We start from the raw sequence: 13,958 nt of genomic DNA, 5'->3' as shown, positions 1-13,958 counted from the left end.
TCAGTCAGACCTGCCAATGAACTCCAAAAACTACATAATAAAAGCTTTAACAGGATTCTAATTTTGGTCACAAATAACTAAGTATAGTAATTCTAGCTAATATTAGCTGAGATTTATGATGCATTCAACATCTTCAGATGCACAAGAGTATTTTTGGGCATCACATGAACAGACAATATTCAATGTACAGCTGGTAAATTTTACTCCTCTTTTTTCTCCTGTTTCTGTACAAGAAGGATATGAGTGCTGCACTTTATCTCAACTTTCTTCCAAAGGATCTATTCCTTCAGCAAGAGAAAAGACAAGTCTAGACAAGTCTCACCTTCAAGACATCAGAAGATCAAACTATAGCTGGTTTTGAGAATGGAAGTTAGATATGCCATTGTCACTTCTCTCAGCAAGAAGTACCAACAGAGGAAGACCTGCCCTCCTGGTGCAATTTGGGATAAGAAAAATTGGTCATTTTTTTCTGAGCTCCACTTACTCGTTTTACCCACCAGCACCAAAATCTCTTATCCCAAGAAGAAAGAGCACCGCAACAAGCCTAGATCAAGTTCTTGGTAACAGAACTGCTTTTACTTTTATACACTTCCCAACTTATATCAAACCTGAGAACTTTTACATTCCACTTATTTCAAACTAGGGGTTTTCCAGTGACTACACTTGTTGTTCAAAGGTAATAAGAAAGTCACCTTGAAAAAATATCTTTTGTAAACACTTTTAGAAAACTATATTGGGACACTGCTTCTTTATCACCTCTTCAACTGACTGATGAAGGGATCAATCACAAGAACCTTGACTTTTACCAACAAGTGTGAAAAGATGAAACACTGAAGGGCAAAGGCGAAAGAGCTCTTTATATCTCTCTGGGTCCTCGTCATCACATTCCCAACAGGTAGCAGAAACTATTTCTATAGCACTATGCCTCTATTCTGTATCGCAGTCGCTTCTTGGATTCTGAGATCTCCTATCAAGCTGATTTCACTGACCAAAATACATCTCCTGTTCACCATTAACACAAGATGGTGTAGAAGTCCTGACTCCGTCCTTCTTACTTGCATCAGAGGACTGAACCAAGAAGCTTAAAAGTCTTTGGGTAGTACCATAATTTTGGAAGTGTTTTCCAAGTGATACTGAATATAACAAACTGCTAGCTACCTGTAGAATGACTGAAGTGAGTGAAAGATGAGCCAGTTGCTACAATTTGTTCCCAATTATGAGTATAGATATAGGACAATGTGAAGAGGGACTTCGGGAAGAATGTTTTTTAATCACAGCAATCTAAAACAGATCACTGTTTCCTTATTATCTATGCATTTCCACAGATCAGCTGAAGATCTGTTTCCAAGCACAGAATACCATACTGTGAGTCTGACTTGAAAGAGTATTTCTATTGCTAATCTAGAAGTCTTTCCTTCAGCTTCAGATGACCACCTGTTATCAGCACGGACATGTAAGTTCAAAGGGAACTAACCAATCCCAAATTCAAACTATTAAAAGAATGTTTTCTTTTAAAAGATGGGCGTTTAAAAGAACGCCCATCACAATGTATCTTTCTGTGTTTATTAAAACCCCACACTGAGGGCAGAAGAACTTTTAAAGCCACACCAAGATCTTGGCCAAGGCTAGGTCAACCTTACACAGGGTGCCTGTGTAAGAGATGGGATCAGAAGGAACACGTCACACAGCAGCAGTCAGATTTCTGGAGAGCAGGTAACTATGTAAACAGGCATACAGGCTCCAGTGCTTGGAGACTGAACATCTATTTCTGCTGTTCCATCTGGACCCATCATTAGGCAGGGTGGAGCAATGGCCAACCAAAGAACATTCCGTGGATATCCTGGTCAGTCTGACATGCTTACTAAACTACACATGTGGGTAATCATTAATCTGCTCTATTACAAAGCAAGAACTGCTACCAGTTCAATCTTCACAGTAGTCTACAATGATACACATATCACATCTCAGTTACCAAGCACTCCAGAGAAAATCCATGTCAATTATTTAAAGAAATTAAAGAGTCATTCAGTCCAAGGATGAGTTTCTCATGTTTAATCGAACAGATCTCCAGTGCACAGTAGCAATTTCTATATGAATACTAGTCCATGAAGAATTTGAGACTAGTTTTGAAATGGAAGCATCTTGAATAGTAAAAGCACACAATACAAATTACATAACGCACAAACCTCATTTGGTTCAAAAAGCCTTCAAGATAAACATTAGTTGGATTCTGGGAGATTACCTGTGGAAAATACCATGTATGCTTACTTTTGTTTTATACTTTCCTAGACAGCTTATGGATGCTGGGCTTTTTGTTTACGGACAAGTGTTCTGTTTTTTAAAAGACAGATATACATATGTGTACGTATATATGCAGATGCACTCTTAACGCATATATATAAAATACTATACTTCATTAAAAATGCCTTCTTTTTATTTATGTATACATATATCTGTGTATGTATAGCCACGCACACAAACAAAAAATATTTTTTATTAAGAGCTGTTAATGGATAACAACCCTGTTCAGTTCAAACAGGTAATATCTCAACACAGAGCAAGATCACATCAAACAGGAGAAAGGTCCTGATGCAAGGTCTTTCTTCAGTGCAATATTAGGGAGTAGGAATCTTTCCTACAGGTAGCCATACCCACAGATGCTTACCTGTGCCTGTTATTTTAGATGTGTTTATACTGGCTCCCTAGTGACTTGTAGAAAAGCAGAGAAAGATAAAAGGTGGCAAATATGTCATTTTTGTTGTCAACAAGGGGAAAGACTTTCTGGAGATCTTCAGTCTTATGCCTTTAGCATTATCAGTTGTTCTGCTGTCTTAGTTTTCAATCCCCTCTGCAAAGCAATTAGATCTTTTTGGAAGTTGTTAATGTGCAGGCCCAGGGCAATTACATAAGATGTTATTTTAGTCGTGAACAACACATTAAATTTTGGATTCTGCCACTGTTGCAGATTAGCACAATGAAATTCTTCACCAGTTTGTGGCTAATGATGTCTAGGCACTTGGGGACCATGATATGCTTCTTTATCCCTTTCTGAAAGCTGAATTTAAGGCTATCCAGACACTAAATTTTCTGGACGCAGCTCCTCATGAAGAGGCATCCATGCCTTCTGTCTTGAAAATCTGCTCAGAGATAGTGGTAATAGGAGCTCCTGATAGATTCTGAATGGTTTCAGAAGTTGCACTGCATGTTGGAAAAAGGATATGGAATTAGATGGACCTTTGGCCTGACACAATCATAGTTCTTACTGTTTGAAAATACCATATTAAAGAGTACACAAATACTTTCAGGTTTTTAATGGACTCAAGCGTTATGTAGCTAGGCTGCAGGACTTCACTGACAATGAAAGTAACAAGTTTTACCCATTAACGTATGTAACGCTCCTGCACTGTCATACCAGATGACAACTACAGAATTAAAATTAATTGCCTCTACACATATCCTGGCTAGTCTTGTATTCAACACAAACAGGAAGTCATGTCCTGAGACCTCAAAACACCAAAGATTTCCTTCTGCCTATTTCAAAACAGCATTATATTCTCAAACAATGAGGTTCACTTACAAACTCATCTCTGCAGATTTCTTTGATCTAATGCTTAAGTGCATAGCTACTTCTTAAAGTATGTAAATTCCAAATAGGAACAGACCATTATATAAAAGCATTTGCATTTTGGAATTGTGTCCCACCATGGTTCAGAGAATTGCCCTTCCTGCTGAAGTTCATGAAGAAAAGTGGGAAAAACATTTTCTTCACTGTAGTATTTCCCAAGACTAACTCTGCTCCTCTGTTTATATCACACTGACTGGCTTTTTGTCCCAAGATTTTGCAATAGAGGTAAAATGTACTAACTTGTTTTATTCATGCAGCTTACCGCCAAACTGCTTGAAAGGTTTGCAAACCCAGAACTCTGGAAATACAGATTTAACAAAAACACTGCTCTAGCTAGACTTACTTAAATGTCACAACTGAAAGATTTAGTGTGCTTACTCTCTGCTTATTAAGTAAATATTTCCAGTATTTACAAATTAAGAAACTTTGCAACTGAGACTAAGTGGATACAACGTAAGCTCCAGGAGTAGAGCAGATATCTACCTGGAGAAAATAAAGTTACGGGTAAAAAAAAGTTAATGTCAACCTTTAAAATGCAAGTATTCTTAGCTATCCCAGTCTAGTAATAAGGAAGAACAGTAAGCATTAAAAGTGATCTGAATTTTGAAGTAATTACAGAAAAATAAAACTCAATGTATTAACTCTCCCTGGAGGAAAAAACAGAGTAATCTAATTCAAACTAGTCTATGGCTGTCCAGAGAGATTACCTCTGGAAGTACTGTAATTTTATTTGTAAAGTAAAATCACTTTTGCCTGGGGTGTGGAGGCCCAAGGGATTTTTTTAATTTTTTTTTTTCATTTGAAATGTGTAAAAGCTTCATAATGGCATGAATACTGAGGAAATAATTTTGTGTACAAAAGTACACATTCTGTGTAACCGTCTTTTTTGGTGATGCTAAACAGATATGTGTAACCAGTAAGAATACCAGATGTCGAGCATGAATGGTCATATAGTTCCACTTTTCCATATAGTGTCCATACATTCTAAGCTAAGCAGCAGAGTGTTTTTGAACTTCTTGCAAAAGCACCTCCTGACAAATTTGTGTTTAGACTAATCCTTATAATTCTAACGAAAAAATTCCTACTGGTTTTACTGAAAGTTTCTCTGTATAGGTTTTTGCCAGTACCTTACAAATGAGAGTCCTTTAAAAAAAAATAAAACACTATATACTTATGAGCTCTAACTTACTTAGTAGTCCACATAAACTGTTTTAATTCAACATCTCCAGTTAATATCAACTGGACCATTCTGACAGTCTCACTGATACAAAACTGTCTCAAAATAGTTTTGGTGGCTTTATGGAAAAAAACAAGATGTGTGGTCAAACAAGGCCTAACCTTAAATCTTATCTAAAATAAAGGACTTCACTAGGAGCCAGAAGCTCAAGTTTTGAACAGCTAAAAAGAAATAAAGTGAAACAATACCAGAAGCTTGGAATCAGGTATGAAGCATTCACTTCTCTTGGAAATTTCACATTACTTACGACAATATATCTTGAGACCTTCCACCTTATTAGGAATCCAGCTGCTGAACAGTTCGCCTTTCTCTTTCCCATTTCCTGTTCATTAGTACCAATGGAAGTACTTCCTTACGAAGACTCCTGTTTAACAGTTTTACTGTTCCTGCTTACAGCTGTCCTGAACTGTAAAAGCATGGAATCTGACCTAAGACTGAGAACTGTATGGTAAACTTGGTAAGAACTACACGTTTCATTCTGCTGCTGTTTAGTTAGTCTGTGCTGTTTGTAGAGCTACTTGACAAGATTTTACACTTAAATGTGTACACTTCAATTCATAGCTAATAAATTCCATTCAGCAGTAAACTTTCATGCTTCCGGGCGACAGCACAAAAAGCCCCAGCAAACAGACTGCAGTGACTTCCCCAAGCAATAGACTACTGGATGGGAGATTTGCTTTTTGATCCAATTACTAGACCAAGATTTCTAGATGTATCAAGTTTTGGGTACAGTGGATTATTTTTTTAAGTGTATTTGGCTACTTACTTGTTGAGTAGCACTGGCTTGTTTATCACTGTATGCAGCTAAGCAAGCAGGCACCCATACAAAAATAGTGGGCTCCTGTCACTCATGCAGAGCAGTAACTCCGACTTCCCCGAGCACTTCCCCCACTTCGATGTCACAGTATCACCACGAGAGGGAGTGTTCGAGCTACGTTTCTTTTGAGAAACAGGAGGGGCTCTGCTTCACACTTTCGTACTTGACACTCGGAACTTGAAAATAATAAAATAAAAAACACTTTTCTACACCTTTGAACAACACACAAAACTTCTTACTCTTCTCGCCAGTGTACACATTCAGTTACTCTCCCATCCCAATAGCAAAATTTCTAACTACGTCTTGATACCTAAAACCTGCATCTTGGGAGCCAGGGGGGACAGGGCGACACACAGACAGACAGATGGATTTTTTTCATACCTAATTATGTTTCAAACTTAAGAGACAATTCAATCGCCAACTCTTCAGTGCTCTCCTATGCCTTTCCTAACATTTCTTTTCGTGTATTTATTGCTTATCCTCCAAACTGCCCAAACGTTTCTCCCTTCTAGCAACGGGAACATGAAACTGACCTGATCCCTGCAGGCAGCAGCAGAAGGATGAGGGTTCTCAACCATCAACCAGAGCAACTCAAGCAGTCATTACCTGTATGTGACCAGCCAATGTTCCAGAGTAGTGCTTAAAACCCAGTAACGCTAGTTACCAGTTTGTCTTGCTTTCCAAAGAACAGTGACTCAAATGTAGTGTGTCCGTTTTATCACTCTTGATCCAAGACACCTATGAGATTATCACAGAGACAACGATGGACAACTCTCACACCACAGGTTCATGCCAAGGTTAAATTTTATCTATGCAGCAAGTGGGCCACCCTGGAGAAAGCTGCAAAAGAATGTAACAAAAATCATAGAGCCAGCCCAAATATCACTAGTGTTTCACCTCATAAATAAGCTTCACTCAAACACTGCTTTAATTATCACACACAGCAATGTAAACAAAGAGTTTGTCCTCAGCGGGAAGATCACATATGACAAATGCCAATTACATCAAACAACATGCTTCTGGAAGTTGCTCAAATACTACATAGATTAAATTTATAGAAAAGACCTTCACTGATCAGAAATGACCAAATTAAACACTGCCCATCCCATTTTGCTACCACTTACCAAATCTAGTGTAAGCAGCAAAACTGTACCGGTAGATCTGGCAAAAGTGGCTGAATATCTGCATGATTTGCGTTCAGATGACTACCTTACAGTCAAACGCTCCATAAACATTAAATTTCACTTAACAATCTCCCCCGGCCCACATGTTCTTCACCAATAAATGCATGAACTGAACTTTCAATTGTTAATTACACCTCCTTCTCCTGCACTTCTAGTGACCCCAAAAATGCAAGTGAAGCTGTAAGAAGCAGTATAACTACAGTAAACTTAGTATCATTCAAGCAATTTCCGTCCAGCATCACTGTGCTTTGCTACAGCACAATAGTTCACAATACAGTAAGCCAGAATTGCTTGGAAAGGCAAAATCAACTTTTCGCTCATTTCATTCACTAGACTGCAGTTTGCCTTCCCAGTTTCAGAACTTCTGCTGTATAAGCAGTTTCATCTTGCCAAAAAGACTTCTGTAAACTTCAACAGTGGATCAGGAAAGGCATGGGGTGGAATTTTAATAAGATATGCAAAGGCTGACTTACCAATTGGCCCACTGACTTGTTAAAAAAATAAACCAATGTCACATAAAAAGTTGTTGACATGTTTTACATACAAAACCTCTCACGATAGCTGCATACATATCTCTGAACGTAACATTGATAACTAATGAACGAACATGGAATCAAATATTTTTTAAAAAAACTTATCAAGGAATGCAGTAACACAATCCGAATGGCTGTTATATTTTTCTTTCATTCCCTTACAGATTTACTTGAGTGCTCCCCTACATTGCATTAGCCTTAAGAAAAAAGCTTTAGCCTGTCTTTTTACCCTCAGTCTATTTACCTTCAATCTACTTTCCTCCATCCTGTGTTTACATATATAAAAAGATATCACTTTAACTTTTCATTAATGCACATTTGACCAGTGGATGAAGATAAGGCTTTTATTAGAAAACTAAAAACAAACTATTTGAGTAGCCACTCTTACTGCAGAAATAATATTTGAATGCCAACACTACCTCAGCAAAAGAGGCTTAAATGAACTATCTTAAAATAAAAATTTAAATTACTTTTCTTATCTCGTAATTTTCATTATTTCAACTGTATCTTGACAAAATGTTCAGAATCGAAAAGTAAAGGCTTAAGTGTATTTGAAATTAACAGTTGTGTCTCCACCTACTGGAAAAGTGAATCTAACTGAAACAGTAATTTGATCCTTTGAGATTTGGGTAAGCAAAAGCTGTAAGAGCAATGTTTTTGTGTGAGATGCCGAGAATTGGTTTCCTCCTCCCTCAAAAATAAAGTTTGCAGAAACCACTGACATCCCCCGCAGTCAGCAGGGATTTCACAAGGTTCTTACTCTCAAACAGTTACTTGTTAGAATCCAAAACTAGTCAATACTCTTAAAATAACATATCCAAGTAATTTCTTACGTAACATGTGTTGCCAGTAAATCTGAAGTGTTATCTAATTTCATTATCTTTCCACCATGCTTTCATGAGACCTGGACACTAACATTAAAACAAGTGCTTTAAATAACTAATGTGTAAAACTCACAGAATGGTTGCTAATATGAAGCATTCTCAATATGCAACACCTTTTTTTTTAAGCCAAAGAGACCTTGAAAATAATTAAACAAGAGAGAAAAGTAGAGTTTCAAATTTTCATTTTTATTACTTAATACAGGTTGTGAAATTACCATCATTTTAAAGACTCTAATTAACCCAAAATAGGAATGTAAATGTTTTTATATGAAAAAAACACTTTTAACCTCTATTTTTCTCTTTTTTGTCTCCATTATTCTTGTAAGAATGACATCAGCTATAACTAAATAATTCAGGCTTGCTTTATTCTTGAAAAAAGCAATTTTTAAGCCACAGGATAGCACACTAACATAACAATTCTTTGTTTATCCCACTGCAAAAGACAACAGTTTTGCTGTAGTATAATCTGAGATCCAATTGCAGATGGCTTTAATGACCACGGAATCGGGTAACACCTTAACTTAAAAATGATCTTAACTCCTTCCCCCAAAACCTGAACTGTTATTCTGACATTTTGTTGAACTTATATTAGAAAGACTTTAGTCACAACCATACTGCGCTATCCAATAACACCTATTAGTCCAGCTATTTGGCACTGCCTAACACATGCTTAAATAAAATCTTAGATCAGTTTTAAGCTCTGAAACATCATCAACTATTTATCCTGTGATAAAAAGTCAAATTGACACCTCCCTGTCAATGAAAACAAAACATCACATTCCTCTAATAGTATCTGTGACCAGCACATCTGTATTTCAGCCTGCCTCTCACCTGTCAGCCTGAACTAAACTCACTTTTCCCCACAACTCTTTGTGAGCTTCTTCTATTGTGGTGGACATGGACAGTAAAACCACTTTCCCTCTCTCAGACTTGCTCTTAACCCTGCCATCATATTCTGCTTCACATTTCCATACAAATAACTCCAATAGTGTCTGTACCACTCCAGTTGCAGGATGCTTTTAAAAAGTTAATTTTTTACCATATGTGCAAGGCCATACCCATTCTAGTTTGCCTCAGCACTGAATTTACATAACATAGACTGTGCACTTCCTACTGGTAGGGTAACTTGCTTGGCTTGTTAAGAAGAGTTAAGTGGAGTTTCTCCCTACGCCTCAGCTCCTCAATTGGCTCTCTTTTCCTCAAAAGAACAAACACGAACATCTCATTTAAGGCCAGCTCAAACAAACAAAACAGAAAAAAAAAAAAAAAAGAGCGGGAGAAAAAGAATAAGCAGGAAAAACCAAGTTCAGGTATATGCAGTGTTGAGAAACATCTGTCCATCCTGTGGTACCCTTTCCTCATCTAGTAGCGTAACCACTACCTCAGTCAGTTCCCTCAAACCTGGATGAGTCAATTTTTATCCATTTTTACCTTAAACACAGAACAGAACAGGGCATTTTATTTAAACTTGTGTGACTTTTTTAATCCTTTCAAATCTTACAACAGGATAATTCATTCCACATCTGGATGGTGACTGCAACACCTGAAGTACTACCACAAACACTATCACAATCCCAAGTGCATACCTGATCCTTAAGTAAAAAGAAATTCCTCACCCTTTTCTACAGCATAAGAAAAGATTCACTGATCTACAGATCAGCCTCTCCCGCACAGAGGAGCAAGAGACTGGGACAGTCTCATCAAGTCAGAACTTTAAATCACTTATAACTATAGCAGAAAGCATTGTTTTAAAACAGGACACTAAACTTTTTCTAAAACTGCATTCAAACTGTAAGTAATTTCTACAAATAAATACATTTGGAAAAACAGATGATTCAGGGACTGAGTCACTGTACAAAGAGACTCATGCTAAAGACTATATTACCATAATGACAGGCAAAAGAAAGTTTTATCCAGATCACTGACCTTTGTTTCTGCACGTAGAAATACCCAACACACGGACCTAATAGCAAGCTGGAGCTTGATTCTGACTAAGAATCCGAGTGTTTGAGGACAATGCTCCGATCACATCCTTAATAGCTCAAAATAAAGCCTGCCAAATTATTTGCTACATTATCGGTTCTCCTGCTTTTACTGTGGTTAAACGTCAACCAAAAATGCCAAAAGTAGTAAGTTACATTGCCTGGATTTTGGTTTCTTTCTACCTCCCTGAGGTTTGCATACACAGTAATTCAGAAAAAAAGACCAGATTAAATTTTTATGCTTTAAATAAGAAGCGTCCTAAAAATTAGGGTTCTTGCAGACATGCATCCTCTCTATTAGCCTTCATTAAGGCTCCTTCATATTAGCCAGACGTGTTTTCACTACTTCCTTTCTTATTTAAAAAAAAAAAAAACAAACATATGTGATTAAGCCATGATTTAAGTTAATAGCTTCCATTATTTGTTTAAAGAAAAAAAAAAGCAACAAGAGGTAGTTCAAGAAAGGCCCAATTGCACATATGTTGCAACAGCTTTTCAATCATTTTAGAGACTTCTTGTGTGTAGTTAGCCCACTAATATAGCAGCAGAACAGACACCATTCCACATAGCCCATACAGTACATTTGTCAATAATTTCCATATTAAGTAGTTCTTGACAAGACAGGCTGAAACAGCAGTGATCCATAGGATCTGAAACAAATGCAAGCACACAGAATTCAAAGAAGCTGAATATACACACTTTTAGTTAGATGCTGAAGGTTCCATAAAAAAATAAAAAAACAAAAAAACACCACCACCCCCAAAACCCAACAACAAAGAGAGTAATTAAAACGCACCTAGAAAAGATGAAGAAATAAAAAACTAACAATGGTACCAGCATTATGACACCATGTCTCAGTCCTGCAGATTTTTCACAGCAATATGGGTCTCAGGTAATCTATATAGTGCATTACTTCAAAAACAAAATAAGGAGAGCAAGATCATAAATTCCAAACATTTCAAGGGAGGGAAGAGGAAATCATAGATTTCTCTGAAGAGTCGTTTAAAAATCATATTAAAATGAGCTCAAACTAGGCTAGACAATTATCAGCACTTTATTTAAATGAGAATTTTCTCTATGGCATTTTCAAGAAGGATTTTGTGACAGATGTTGCATGGTCCAGTCACATGTCGAAGTATTAAAAGCCAACCACCTCAGCAGAAATAAGAGGAAACATTATGATGCTAGCGTCAACTCAACCAGTTTAAGAGACACTATCTGTTCAGAAGCAGCATGCTAAAATTTGTTCAAAGCCTCCTCTAGTCCGACATCTATTTATAGCTGCCCAGCCTCTCTACAATTTCTCACAGCCCCTCCTCCTCTCAAAGCCAAGTCAGGGAAGTTTAATGGATATAATCCTGGGCCTTGTGCCGCAAGATTGTCAGAAGATCTGCAGCTCTCCTCCAGTGTGCCATATGATCAAGAGAGAATGGTCTAACCAACACAAGAGTCAAACACATGGGATAAATCTTATCTCTCCTCTTTAGGAACAAACTGGTTTTTCCTCTGCCAGTGTGTTGACGGTAACGAACCACATAAGCAACAGAGCCTCAGCAAAAGATACCTGCCTCCTTCGTCATCACAGAGGAAGAGCGTAAGCCAACTGCCTTGGATAGCTTCTGTCTTGGCTTTCAAGTCAGCTTTGACCCCTGGACAGCAGCAATGTCATCCCTGCACCTTCCCACTTTATAATATAATGTTACTACTGTACATTGTACCTTCCCAAAAGAAACTAGGAGGCTGTTGGCTTTTCTTTTCAGTGCAGTTTCTGGTTAACATGCAATATCCACCACCCAGCCATGCATGTGCATGTCTTTATAAAGCACTGATCCAGACAGGCTCCCTTTCACCAGCATCTCCACCAACAGCCGTAGCATCACAGAAAGGGTGCATACGTTCTCCTGCATACGGAGCAGAACGCCACGGGCTGAACTCTGCCACAAGCTTTCCACATCCTTGGTAGCCTCTCCTACCACCTACATCCACTTGCCTGTAGTACTAGTACAGACACTAAGGAGATGACAGCACTACTGGAAAACTCCTGCCCACCCGATTACAACCACATTTTCTCCTCTTTCCCCAGTCAGAGGCAGACGGAAGGGGAGGGATGACTTCCTCGGGAGGAAAATAAGCAGGGAAAAGCCGGGGCAGAGATCAAGAGAGAAGGAATCACCCCAAAGGGAGAGCAGATAATCCCTGGGAGGCGAGGCTGCGGAGGGGCATAACTGGGGAAGGAGAGACAGGGACAGGGAACCGGGGGGATAATCCGGCAGAGAAGGGGGGAGATAATCCCCTCGGAGGAGGGGGGAGGCGGAGGATCCCGGCGAGGGAGGGGCGGGAAATCTGATAATCTCCAGGAGGAGAGAAAATACCGGGAAGGGGGTGGGGGAAGGAGGGTGGGCGGGTAGATAATCCGGAGCGGCAGATGAAGAGCAAGTCTCCCGGGGACGTATCCGGAGGCGGGAGGAGGAGGGTTAATCCTCGCTCTGGGGGCAAAAAAAAAAATCCCTCTTCCCCGACTCCGGCGCTGCCATGTTCGCTCCCCTGCAGGCCCGCCCGGCACCGGTACCTGCGGGCGGCTCGTCCCCCCTCACGCCACACGCACACGGGGCGTCTCAGCTCCCGCCGCCCGGCCCCGGGGCAAGGGGCTTGGCCGGCATCGCTGGAGGACCCCGCCTCCCACCACCATTTCCCCCGCCGGCTTGAAGGGAGGCAGAAGCAAGCGGACGAACCCTCCCTGCCCCCCACCCCCCGTGCACACGCGACCTCCTCGCCGGTGCCGCAACTCACCGGCTGGCACCGGCTCCCGCTCCCCGTCCCCTCCTCAGCGGGCGCCGCTCAGCCCCATCTACGAACTCGTGCGCGCGAGCTGGCGGAGGCAGAGCGCGAGCCAGAGATGCCGCCGCTGCTTCCCCCACCGGCTCCACCGCTGCCGTTCCTGCCGCTCTGCGCCCGCCTCGGACGCGCGCCGCCGGCGTGGCTGTAGCACGCGCTCCCGCCCCCTGCCTCCCCCCTCTCCGCCCCACCAGCGCGCGCGCGCGCGAGCGAGGGCGGGCGGGCGGCCTCCGCCGCGGTGGCGCGCGAGCACCTCCCCCGCCTCCCGGAGCAAACGGCTGGGCGCCTGAGGGGGCGCGCGCCTCCGCCGCCTGTCCCCCTGTCTGGCCGCCCGGCGGGACCCGCCCCCGCGGTGTGTGAGGGGGCTGAGTGTGAGAGGGAGCTGTGAGTGTGAGAGGGGCTGAGTGTGAGGGAGAGTTTGAGGGAGGCCATGCATGTGAGGGAAGCTGTGAGTGTGAGGGAGGCTGAGTGTGAGGGAGGTTGTGAGTGCAAGAGAGGCTGAATGTGAGGGAGGCCATGCATGTGGGAGAGGCTGAGTGTGAGGGCAGCTGTAAGTGGGACACAGGCTGAGTGTGAGAGGCTGTGAGTGTGAAAGAGGCTGAGCTTGTGAGGGAGGCTGAGTGTGAGAGGCTGAGTGTAAGAGAGGCTGTGAGCGTGAGGGAGGCTGAGTGTGAGGGAGAGTGTGGCGGAAGCTATGTGTGCAAGTGAGGCTGTGCATGTGAGAGGCTGAGTGTGAGGAAGGCTGTGAGTGTGATGGAAGCTGAGTGTGAGTGAGGCTGTGCATGTGAGAGAGGATGAGTATGAGGGAGGCTGTGAGGGTGAGAGACTGAGTGTGTGAGGGAGGCTGTGAGTGTGTAAGTG

At 41.1% G+C, this 13,958-nt stretch overlaps 1 protein-coding gene across 3 annotated transcripts in view; it reads right to left on the bottom strand.

Moving 5' to 3' along the window:
* The window catches only part of PALS2 (protein associated with LIN7 2, MAGUK p55 family member), a 55,646-nt gene extending 42,352 nt beyond the window's left edge, over window positions 1-13,294 (bottom strand). The window contains exons 1-2 of one of the 3 annotated variants that reach the window (XM_074574866.1): window positions 13,190-13,240; window positions 13,053-13,131 (exon numbers count right to left, since the gene is read on the bottom strand). The gene's annotated coding sequence lies outside the window, so the exon portion shown is untranslated. Of the gene's footprint in view, window positions 1-13,052 lie in introns of all 3 variants that reach the window. The other 2 variants (XM_074574864.1, XM_074574865.1) reach the window with 2 other exon arrangements.
* Between the last annotated feature and the right edge of the window lie 664 nt (window positions 13,295-13,958).

This window comes from Larus michahellis, chromosome 2 (genome assembly GCF_964199755.1).
Source record: "Larus michahellis chromosome 2, bLarMic1.1, whole genome shotgun sequence".
Lineage (NCBI taxonomy): Eukaryota > Metazoa > Chordata > Aves > Charadriiformes > Laridae > Larus > Larus michahellis.
This window is presented reverse-complemented; position numbering and strand designations above follow the sequence as displayed.